Raw genomic sequence first — 12,160 nt, forward strand, 5'->3', positions numbered from 1 at the left:
TATGGAAATGCAGAGGACATGGAATTCCTGCTAAAGCTGAAGTCTGCTTCCAACTTCCATTGAAATAAATGAGACTTTCTTTCAAGATTGCAAGACTAGCTCAGTCTGTGGCAATAATTTATCATGTTTTCAATATACGTAATTCAGTGGTTCTCACACATTTAGCACTGGGACCCACTTTTTAGAATTAGAATCTGTCAGGACCCACCTGATGTCATGCCCAGAAGTGACATCATTAAGCAGTAAAATTTTTAACAATCCTAGGCTGCAATCCTGCCCACACTGATCCAGGAGTAAGTCCCATTGACTATCATTGTTAAAAGAATATACATTTTAGCTTGTTAAAAGTAACTGGTCTGTAACATTTCCCCATATGCAGTCACATACCATGGTAGCATCAAGTCTAATATATTAAAATATTGAAATGAATGGGAATCCACCTGAAGTTGGCTCGCGACCCACCTAGTGGGTCCCAACTCACAGTTTGAGAAAACTGATGTAATCTATTCATATGCACATTTGCAGTACAGGCAGACCACTGTGTCAACAGACGTTCTTTTATGGACCCCCTTGTGGATACCGTGAACCTTTGGATATCAGGGTTACCCTTTTACAAAGTAGGGAAAGTAAAGAAAAAGCCAAAAATAGCTCTGTGTACCTTTGTGCAGCAAAACTGCTGCATTTGAGGGTTCCCCGAAATCTCCCTGAAATTGCTCTGGGACAATATACTATGGCCTTACCCACAGGACCTCCCTGAGCTCTTCCCACTTGCAGCTTGCACCAGTGAGTCTGATACTCAGGGTTTCTTTAATTTTTTAACATGGGGGGGGGGAGGAGAATGCTTGATACAGCTGTACCAGTGGCCCCAGTTGGCCCTAGAAGCCCGCCAGACTCCCAAAGTGCAGAGTGCATGGGAAGAGGATTCCAGTAACCTGCTGCCTCTTGCAACCACTACCTAGATTCCACTCTGCCACTTGCTCATCCCTCCTGTCCCTTCTTGCTCTCTCCTTTTTAAAAAAAATCACCTTCTACTCCCCAAAAGAAAAAGGACATGCTACTGGGAAGATGCCCTAGGTGACTGCCGAGTTGAGAGGTAGGAGCCATGCTCTAAATCAGGGGTGTCCAAACTTTTTGGCAGGAGGGCCACATCATCTCTCTGACACTGTGTCGGGGACTGGGGGGAAAAAAGAGATAAGGGACCCTTTGTCCCACAGCTCATGCAAGAGGTTGAACAGTCACTCTCACGCTGAGAGTAGTTGCATTGAGCCAATATGGGCTCCAGCAAGTCTCTGGAGGGCCAGAGACTCATCGGAGACCAGGGGGCTCCCCATGGGCTGGATTGGGGGTCCCTGAGGGCTCCAAGTGGCCCCTGGGGTTTGGGCAGCCCTGCTCTAAATCATAAGCAATGAATCCTAGGTTCTAAATGCTGGGTTCAGGGCTTGGGCATAAGAGACAGTGCCCAGAATTTCCCACTCATCAGCCTGGTGTCGCCCTTCCTCATGCAAGACATTACTTGGAAAAAGAGGCCCCTGTCTGAATGTGATGATAAGGCTGTATTTCTCTGGAGCTGCGATTTTCAACCAGTGTGCCCCAGCACATTGGTGTTCCGTGAATGGTCCACAGGTGTGCTGCGGGAGTTGGGGGATGGTCATTTATTTTTAGGGCCATTGGGAGATGTGAGCCCCCCCCCGCCCACTAGTAGCACTATGTGCCTTGTTAATTTTTTTTGTTTGTTTGTTTGTTTTTAAATCTGATAGTGTGTCTTGACAATTTTAGAACTTTGTCAGTATACTGTGAGATGAAAAAGTTGGCAATTGCTACTCTGGATGAAGGAGGCTTACAACTGAATATATTGACAAGTCATGTTGGCAACTTTCAGTCTCGAAAGACTATGGTATCGCGCTCTGAAAGGTGGTTCTGGAACAGTGTCTAGTGTGGCTGAAAAGGCCGATTCGGGAGTGACAGTCCCTTCCACACCAGGAGCAAGTGCAGTCTGTCCCTGGTCTGTCTCCCTGGCTATGGGCCTTCCTTCTTTGCCTCTTTGCCTCAGTCTGTTGGCCAAGTGTCTCTTCAAACTGGGAAAGGCCATGCTGCACAGCCTGCCTCCAAGCGGGCCACTCAGAGGCCAGGGTTTCCCACTTGTTGAGGTCCACTCCTAAGGCCTTCAGATCCCTCTTGCAGATGTCCTTGTATCGCAGCTGTGGTTGACAAGTGCTGTACATGTAAATCATTTATAGTTCTTATGATGATGATCTATAGTGAAGGTTGAGGCATTATATTCAAAATCAACCCCCTGATCCTGAGCTCACTTGAAAATATACTCTCTTCTGCAAACATGTGATTCCACTCACGCTTTGCATGATTACAGCTGTCACCTCCATCAAGAATGGAGAAACTTTTGCAGGTGGAGAACTCCATTTATAGCTCAGAGCTTCCATATCGTCAAGGAATTATTGGAACATGGCAAAATCTATACAAATTAGCTGTCATTCACTCACCCGTTTGAAAGGCACATTTTAATCTTAACAATATTTAATTTGTATTTACTGCTATGGTTTTCCACAAAGAACCTTGGGAATTACTGTGTTGTGATGGTGCTGAGAATTTTGTTTGATTCCCAACCACCTCAAATAATTTCACTTTCCAAGATTTGATTTATTTTCTGCAGCTAGCAACTCTCCTTTGCTGTGAAACAAATAGATTTTGAAGTGGGGAGAAGCTTCACACTGGCTGTGATATGACTTGGCTGGTGCTGGTGGTCAAACATCCCAACACAAGAAGTCAAGGATTTTATTGTCCAGGCTATTTATCTGTGAAAACCTAAGTAGCAATTTGGATCCCAGCCTTGCAATGAAATCAAACTATTCTATAGAAATCTCTAAGCAGCTTTTGAGAATGTGCAGAGGTAGACAATGTCCGTCAGTCAATGCATGAAACCATGATTATCCATAAGTACCTGGACAATGTATAAGATATGCACGAATGGTAGGCGCATTTCCCAGGTAATGTACAAAGCACTTTTGGATCAATAATAATAATAACTAGGTATTTATATACCGCCTTTCTGGTCATCGGATTACTCCTCTGACTTTATTCAAGGCGGTTTACATAGGCAGGCATTTCTGAATCCCTCAAGGGGATTTTTACAATCATAGAGGTTCTCTCTTTCAAGAACCAACAACATTTCCAATGGATCTTCCTGGTTTGGTCTCACTTCTGGCCTCCAGTTCTCCCAGGCAGGCTGACAAGCAGCTCCATCTCTCACATGGAGGGCAGCCAAGACACTTCTTGCTCTTACCAAGAGCAGGTGGCATCCCTCAGCTTGGCTTGTCAGCTGCTTCAAGGTCTCGCCATTCTCAGCCGTTCAGGGAGCTGCTGGTGTCCTCGAACTGGTGACCTTCTTATGTTATCTTCAGGCTAACGGAGGCTCTACCCTCTAGACCAGACCTCCTGCCCTAGACCAGACCTCCTGCCCTGATCAAGGGGCCGTAGGTCCGTGGTAGAGGACATGCTTTGTTTGCAGATGGACCTGGGTTTTTTCTCGGGTATCTCCATGTGCCTGAAACCCTATAGAACTACTGGTGGTCAGTGCAGACTATGCTGAGCCAGAGAGGTCAATGGTATGACTTGGGCAACTTCAGATGTTCTTATTAATTTCTGTTTTCCAGCATCTCTGGTGACTCACCATTGGATCAGGCAAAATGCAAAAACACCCATCAGATCTCCTTCACACTTCCATGTACATCCACCAGTTACCTCAATGAACCTCTACACACAGGTGAATGTATGATTTGGGGTTTGGCCCTCTGATTTAATATTTGGACCCAATGTGAATAATTTGCTTTTTTGTGTGTGCCAAATAATGTCAGATGGAAACGTTTGAACCTGGTGTTATACTGGGAAGCCTGGCAGACTCCAACACGTTGCTTCAATGTTTTCTCTGCAATTAGATCTTGTTTCTGTGGTCACTGGACATATTCCAATGTGTATTGCCCATGAAACGCTTGTATTACTGCAGTCCTCCTGAACCACACCACTCCATTTGTTATAAATCTTGTCTCCCCTTCACAAGCCAGGTAAGAGCCCAATTCTGTGCTCCCGCCTGTGGTAGCCCAGCGCCGGCCAGTACTGGGCTAGCGCGGGGCGGTCGACCAGCCTCCATGGCTTGGCAGTCTCATGGACCGCCGAGCCGTGGCAAGGTAAGCGGGGACATGGAAGGGAGTGGGGAGGAGGCGTTCCAGGTAGGGGGGAGGCAGGCGGGGGCGGAGAGAGGGCGGGGGAAGGCATGACATGGAGGCATGACGTGGGGAGGGGGTGGGCTGGAGGCATGCCTGGGGGGAGGGAGGCGGATCCACGGAGCTCTGCTCCACAGGATCCAAGGTGCTCGTGGAGGGCTCGGTGCCCTACAGGAGTGTCTTTACTCTACAGCCGACCTTTTGGTGTGAATACCCCCATTGCGGGGCTGCTTCCCTTACCCGGGAGAAGGGGAGACGAAAGTCCCCTTTTCCCGAGGTGCCTCCCGTGGTAGCCTGGGACATGCAGGATCTGGCTGCAGCTGTTCTCAGTGCTGCCGAGCCTGGGCGCCCTGGGCAGCTCAGGATTGGGCTGTAAGTCAGTTTTCTTCCATCCTGCATTTGGTAGATGATGACTTTTCTTCTACTGTGCTCCTTTTTGCTAGTTCTGTATTTTCAGGATCATTTGAATCTGTATCTTTTATTATTTTATGAATTTGGTTTCAAGTTATTCCAGGTACTTTAATACAAGTGATTGATTTTGACTTTTGCAGGGATTAGCAAAAGGGATCTGAATAAAATATTAGAATGTAAGCAAAACATTGCAGACTTAAGGTTAATTATAGAACCCTATTCCTAAGTAATTAGAGAACCAGTTCTCTGGAAGAAAAAGAGACCAGGGTTTCTGGGCTTGCAATAGTTGTGTATTTCAAAAGAGAGAATATCAGCAGGTATAGCTTTCCTCGTGCTTTTGTGACAGGCTGCACCTGCCATATTCTTTTATGCAAGAGTTAAAGGTACCAGGTCCTTTGCTCCAGTGATTTACCTGGCCTCTGGCCCTATTCAATGACTCTCTATTTTGTGCCTATTTTGTTCTCATCTCTGTGCTTGTAGCATTCCATAAGGTCATGGAAACCCAACAGGTCCTGGAAGCTCCCAGGGCTGCTTTGTTTCTTTCCTTTTAGAAAGCATCTTTTTTCCTTTTCACTTACTTTCGTTAAGTACATCTTCAGACATAGGGAACCCTTTATGCAGAAACCACGTCCTTCGTTTTAGGTGACCCAATTTCTTTTCATACAAGCCGGCACAAATTCAAACGAATTTACTAATAGTACTGATGCTGTTGAGAAGTTGGGATCTCCGGTGCTGATCCTGGAGATAAGAATTAAGTGCTAGAAGAATGACCCTTTTTCATCTTTGAATTGTTGTAGGATATACCTGGACCAGTTATAAGGTGCTTTTAGGAATGCTCTTCATCTTCCCAGGAATGACAACAACCATGTATGGAAAACTGGGTCCATTTTGACATTCTTTGTCCATTCATTCTCTGTTCTTTCTGCAAATCTGTGATATGAGTACACCATTAATGTATGCACTCCATCTGCTTCCAAGCATGCAGGGGTGTTAGCTTAATTGTGTATCAACCATGTACACTAATAATGTAGTACTAGTAACATGTGCAGAACTCTCTGCCTGCACGATTAACCTAAAAAGCCATGGTGTGCCGGAAAGTAGGTGATGTGCGTAGGGTCATGGCATGCTTGCAAAGAGAGGGCAGTGTGCAAAGCATTTTCCAAACTGGCTTCTCTGTTTATTAAAACAGGCCTAGAGGACTCTGATCAGTTCAGCACCAACATCTTCCTTAGATACTTCCAGCAACTTCCCACGCATCACTTGGAGACAAATGGCTCTTTTACATTAGTGCTGAACCTTTGCTGTAACATCACTAAGGACTCTGTCCTCCATTGTGTCAGGTTATGCTGTCTCCAGTCTACCCCAAATTTACACAATCACCCAATATAACCCAAATAAAGTTACTAGCATTGTTCTCTTTCTGAATTTTGAGAAAGAGAACTGAAAGAACACCTAATTTGAAATACACATACTGTATATGGGTTTTTGTTGAGCTCACAACACAGGTGAAATAATTCTGTTTTGCAATGAAAGTGAAGCCCTCAAAATACTATTATGAAGTCAGATGAACACTGCTTTATGACACTTTAATGATCAATATTATTTGAACTGAATTATAAATGCTTTTTTTTTTCTTTTTTCTTTTTGGCCAAAGCATCCAGTGTTCAGCTCCCTCCTTTCAACTGTCTCCTTGTTCTACATAAAGTCATGCTTGCCTTTCGCTTTCCAGAACTCAGAAGAATACTTTGACTGGCTTTTATTACTAAAGAGAAAGAAGGTATGATCCACTCAAAGGTATGTGCTTTTTCTGTCCACTAGTTTGAATGAGAGTGATGAAAGCACAAGCTCAGTTCTTCCTACTGAAATAAGCAGGACATAAAAGTGTTCAGCTTTGTCTAGACTGCACAAGCACAGTCTTGCTTAAAATAGATAATGAACAAAACAGCAACTCAGAATAAAAGCAATCTTTAGTTTGGGGGGTCAGTGAAAGACAGAATCCTAGATGCAGTAAATCTGCTTCGCCCCCTAGTTGGGCAGCCTTATGGGAAAGTTATCACTGGAATAATTTCTGCAGTGGCTAATTAGAGTGCAATAAAAATTAAATGTGTAATTATGAGGCATTACGCAGAACTTATTGATCTCAAATGCAACTAAACATTTGAACGCAATCACGTTTTCCCACGTATCCCAAAAATATCATGTGTGGTTTCATGTGTGGCTGATTTACTTCCATTCTGGTGTCTCACTGCCCTTGATCCAAGGGACAGAGACTGGGGAGGGGAGGAGGCCCTATCAAGGCTGGGAAGGGGGCAATTCAGTATAGTCTCTGTGGATCCATGGCAGCATTGGAGGCTTCCGATCCCCACTGTTATGCGATTAGGTCATTAAGTGAACATACAGTCCAATCTAGTGCCTTTGTTGCATAAACAGACACTCCCTGCCAGACACTATCTGGTTGCACAGGCTATTGGAGATAGATTGTCTCTTCTTTGCCTTAAGAGCCTCTCTGTTGTGTAAACAGACACTCTGCTGCAGGCTATGGGAGATGCGATTGCCTCATTAAGAGCATCTTTATTGTGCTTTGACCACCATCATATATGTGGTCCGTTGTTACGCAAATGGTTGTTAAGCAACACATGCCTGTACTTATAGTAGTGTTAACAAGGGTAGCCCAATCCTAACCTGCACTGGGACAGCTTGGCTGCATGGCCTGCTCTGTATCCAGCACAGGTTAGGAGGTGGCTGAAGGACTCTTCAGGGTAAGGAGATATCTTTCCCCTTACCCTCAGTAACGTGCCAGCCTGCCCTATGGGACTTCTCAAATTCACGCTGCCCATATGACCGGTGCAAAGCCCAGTGTAAGGCTGGGAAGACCGAGAAGGAGGTTAGGATATGCTGGAGAAGGCCTCTGTCAACCTGCCCACTCCCCCGGGTTCAATCCACCCTCCTCCGCCCATAAATGCCCCCTATCAGCCACCCTCCCCATGACCCTGCACGACACATGTACTTTATGGCACATTTGAGACAACTTTGCCTGCCACAGTGGCTGCTATGCTAGCTGAAGAAGAAGATAGATGGTGCTCTCAGGGTCCAATCTATCCAACTTTTTAGCTCAGATGCAGCCATGCCAAAGGGGCATGTGTTGCTTCCTGCAGTGGGAGGGGGCTGAGAGGCACGGAGGCCTCCTCAAGGTAAGAGGACATTTATTCCCTTACCCCAGAGCTGCATTATGGCTGTATCATTATGGCTGGAAAGTTGGATATGATTGGGTCTGCATGATATTCTGACTGTGCAAGGCATGGCTTGAGGAAAAGTTAAGTTCAGACTGGACGAAGGAGAAAGAAGTTTTCCTTTTTCTATAGTAAATGAAGTTTAACCCTCCCCTCCAAAATTAGTATTCCAAATTTGAGGCAGGGAAGTCCCAGAAATGGAAGCAGACAGACAAAATCCACAACATTGCCTGATAAAGTCTGTTCGCAGAAAAAAAGTGTGACAGACTGAGGGCACAATCCTACTGAACTACCTACCAGCACTAATGCATCTGCAATGCAGCCATGAGACAAAGTAGGGGTTCCCAAACTGTGAGCCATGGCTGCCAGGGGAGCAATGGAAACCAGCCACGGGAGCTGAGGAATTCTCATGAAAACCCTGCCACCCTATACAATGGAGAGCAGTAGTTCTCATACATTTAGCTCCGGGACCCACTTTTTAGAATGAGAATCTGTCAGGACCCACCAGAAGTGATGTCATGACCGGAAGTGACATCATCAAGCAGGAAAAAATTTTTAACAATCCTAGGCTGCAGTCCTACTCACACTTATCCAGGAGTAAGTCCCATTTACTATTATTGTTGAAAGATTATACATAGTGGCTTGTTAAAAGTACAGGTCTGTAACATTTCCCCAGATACCATGGGGTAGCATCAAGCTTCACAAGCATCAAGCATGGGGAAGCATCACATACCATGGTCGCATCAAGTCTAATATATTAAAAATAAAATAGTGAAATGAATGGGGACCCACCTGAAATTGGCTTGCGACCCACTTAGTGGGTCCCGGCCCACATTTTGAGAAACACTGATGTATTGCAACCCTAATGGGGAGCCACAGCCAATGGCCCAGTAGGTCAAGGGAGCTACCAATCAAAAAAGTTTGGGAATCACTGTGGTAAGGGAACATACACCCCTGTGATTGCCTCCCCCCACTGCAGGATGCAGTGCACGCCCCATTGGCGCAGCTGCAACAGTGCTGGAAGGTTGGGTAGGATTGGGCTCTGAGTGCTGTTCATAAGAGAGAGGAGCACACAAGGAAATTAAACATATGCATAGACCAGCAGACAGGCTGCTCACAAATGGTGAGGAGGAGTGGTTGAAGCAAAATTATCATTGATCAAGAGAAGTTGATTGAACCCCACAGTCCTGCCAATGCGGGTCAAACTCATCATAAGAAACACCCAGGGAATCTCAATGCACACCTTAAGCAGCGACACCGATGCCAAACACGGCATGCACTTCTCATACCGCCTATGCAAATAAGAACTGTAAATGTTTACTGCCAAGGTAATCACTCTCCTGAATGCATTACAGTGCAGCTTACTGGGCTGTTTCGAAATAATGGCACTGCCATTTCACATTGAGTTGGGGGAAAGAGGCTTTTAAAGAGTGAAGCGTGAAACGGAGATTTGCATGGTAACGATCATTTACCAAGTACTAGGTGCGTATGAAAGTTCAGCCTGCTTTATTTCCAATTAATTCTGTGCCCTCCCCCAGCCCAGAGCCCCCACAATGAGGGGTGAATAAAGGAACCGATTAATTAAAATCAAAATAAAAAAAATCCCTAAACGCAAATGAAGGAAACAAAGAAGTGCAACCATGGAAGCAGTTTCACAAAAAAAAATGTGTTCTAATAAGACCTAATTTTACATTCAGGCAGCACACCCTGAACCGTCATCAGTTTCCAATATTGCACTGAGGCCTTAAATGGCTCCTAGCTACTCCAGGACACCTGAAATTACTTTTAATGAAATATGGGCACGAGGCTGAATGGAAAACAGTAGAACCAATGAGATTTCTGTGGGCAAACATATATCTTTGGTGATTTCCTTGAAATTCCAGGTACCAGGCTATGCCATTCTCATTGTAGAATGCTGCCCCAAGGTGAGTCTTAGAAATGCATCTCAACCACTTTCCAGTGCAGCGTGTGTGTGTAGTCGATGGTTTTGCTCCTCTGGGTTAGAGTTTGTTCAATGTACAATCAACAGCCCGAGGGCTAGCAAATGCAGGAAATATGAGCTTGCGACAGAAATCTCACTTTCACTATCTTACTCCTGGGCATGTTGTTTTGCAGAGATAAGTTACCTTAACATTCCTGAGGAAAATGACAAGAATGGAGAACAGTTCAAGCTGTACCTCAAAGTGATTTTTGCCTAAGGAAAGGGCCAAGTACACAAGAAAGAATAACTGGAACACATGATTACACCGAGATGCGCGCACACAATTTGATGCGTATGTCATTACTTCTTTCAATACATGTGAAGTGTTGATTCTAAAAAGCAATGCAGGGTATCAGTGCTGTCACTACAAGGGTGTGGCTAATGCAGCCCACACCGGGTGCCACTCTTATTGCGGGGATGATACCGCACCACCTGAGCCTTCATTTGGGGATCTTTGGTCCTCTTTGGGTCTGACCACCTCACACTGATACTTGTGCTTTTGCTGCTAGCTGGCAAGAACATGAAGCGATTGCTCTCGGAATGGAGACAGTCCAGAGCCATGCTTATCGCACACTAAAAACAATGCGATAGGGCTGACAGTTGGGGCGGTGTGATTACGTCATTATGTCACCCACCCCCCAAACTTCCAGAACACCAAGCTGTACAAGATAGGCACTACAACAGATGTGATGCACCCTTGGGGTGCCTCTGGAGGGTATGGATTTACTTTTTAAAAGACTAGCCAAACAGTAAGGGGCCCTTCACACATTCCTTCAGAGGTTGGGCGGTGCCAGGCCTCATCCAGGCCAGAGAGGAACTGAGGGCTGCATCCACCACGGCGCCCACTTTGCGCAACTGGTTTTGTGCAAGAGGGAAAAGAACTTACCTCTATCCACTCTATCCACCCCCTGCATAATTGTATATGTCTTAATCATGTCTCTCCCTCAGGTACCTTCCTAGAGCAGCACTGCTCAAACCGCAGGGCACAGTGTGCCCAGAATGCGGTCCCCGTCTAGACCACATTCAAGCATTCTGCTCAGGCACCGTGCAATGTCCTCCCTATTCAGAGGACAGAGACAATCTGGGAAGTCACATCATCTACCCGGCACCCCAGAATGCCATGCAACAGGATGTCCAGGGAGATGCGACTGCCCAGAGTGTCCCTGTCCTCCAAACGGGGGGGACATCGTGCAGTGCCTGAGTGGAACCTAAAGGTCCGCTCACTGGATGGATGGATCCACGCGGATGTTGGATCCAGCCCCTGGGTCGTGATTTGCCCTCCCCAGTTCTAGACTGGAGGGCCCCAAATTCGGTAGCCTTTCCTTGTAGGGAGATGCCCCCAGTCCACTAATTATTTTGGTCACTCTCTTCTGCACCTTTTCCAGTTCCACTATATCCTTCTTAAAACATAGTGACCATATTTGGATACAGTACTCCAGATGTGGCCATCGATTTGTACAGTGGCATAATTTTACTGGCTGTTTTATTCTCAGTCCTTTTTTTACACACTTCCTGTGTGCCTAGAACAACTGTGTTATCATACAAACACAGGTAGCTGCTGTTGGAAGGGAGGAGGTAAGCAGAGTAATCAGCAAAAGGAGCCCCTTCCTGGGGTAAGATATTCCTCCACTTGGGCTAGTCAAGGTCAATAAAACTTACACAGGAGATAAGGCCTGGTTAAGGTTTCATAAGAAATACTTTACTCAAAGTTCATTGTTGTATACATGCATCTTCTGATTGTGATCAGAAGCTCTGCTACTTTGGAACAGAGAATCCTAGAGCTGTTCCCTTTGTGTGGCGGTCTGGTGAGGATGGCCTGGTGCGCATGGAGCCCTGGCAGAGTACATCCTTCTTCTATGATGATGTGGAAGCAAGAGAGAGCACGAGAAGGAGGAAAGGAAGGAAACAGTGTTAAGGACCACACCTCCTGCAAGAACCATAGAGAGGCAGGTAAAGAGGTCTTATGTGACTGGACATTACACTGCCCTTCACTGTCCAGCAGGTGGCATTGCCTCCAAATTCCAATAGCGGCTTTATAAAGTGCCAGACCACCTAGCTCAGTACTATCAATACCCAGAATCACAGTGCGGATTCCGAGCCAGCAGGTCCACCACTGATATGGTATTCTCCCTTAGACAACTGCAGGAGAAATGCAGGGAACAACGACAGCCACTCTTTATAGCCTTCATAGATCTCACAAAGGCTTTCGACCTGGTCAGCAGGGTCGGCCTCTTCAAGATTCTGCCCAAGATGGGATGTCTACCCAGGCTCCTCAGCATCATCAGATCCTTCCACAAGGACAT

Source organism: Tiliqua scincoides, chromosome 1 (assembly GCF_035046505.1).
Source record: "Tiliqua scincoides isolate rTilSci1 chromosome 1, rTilSci1.hap2, whole genome shotgun sequence".
Classification (NCBI taxonomy): Eukaryota; Metazoa; Chordata; class Lepidosauria; order Squamata; family Scincidae; genus Tiliqua; species Tiliqua scincoides.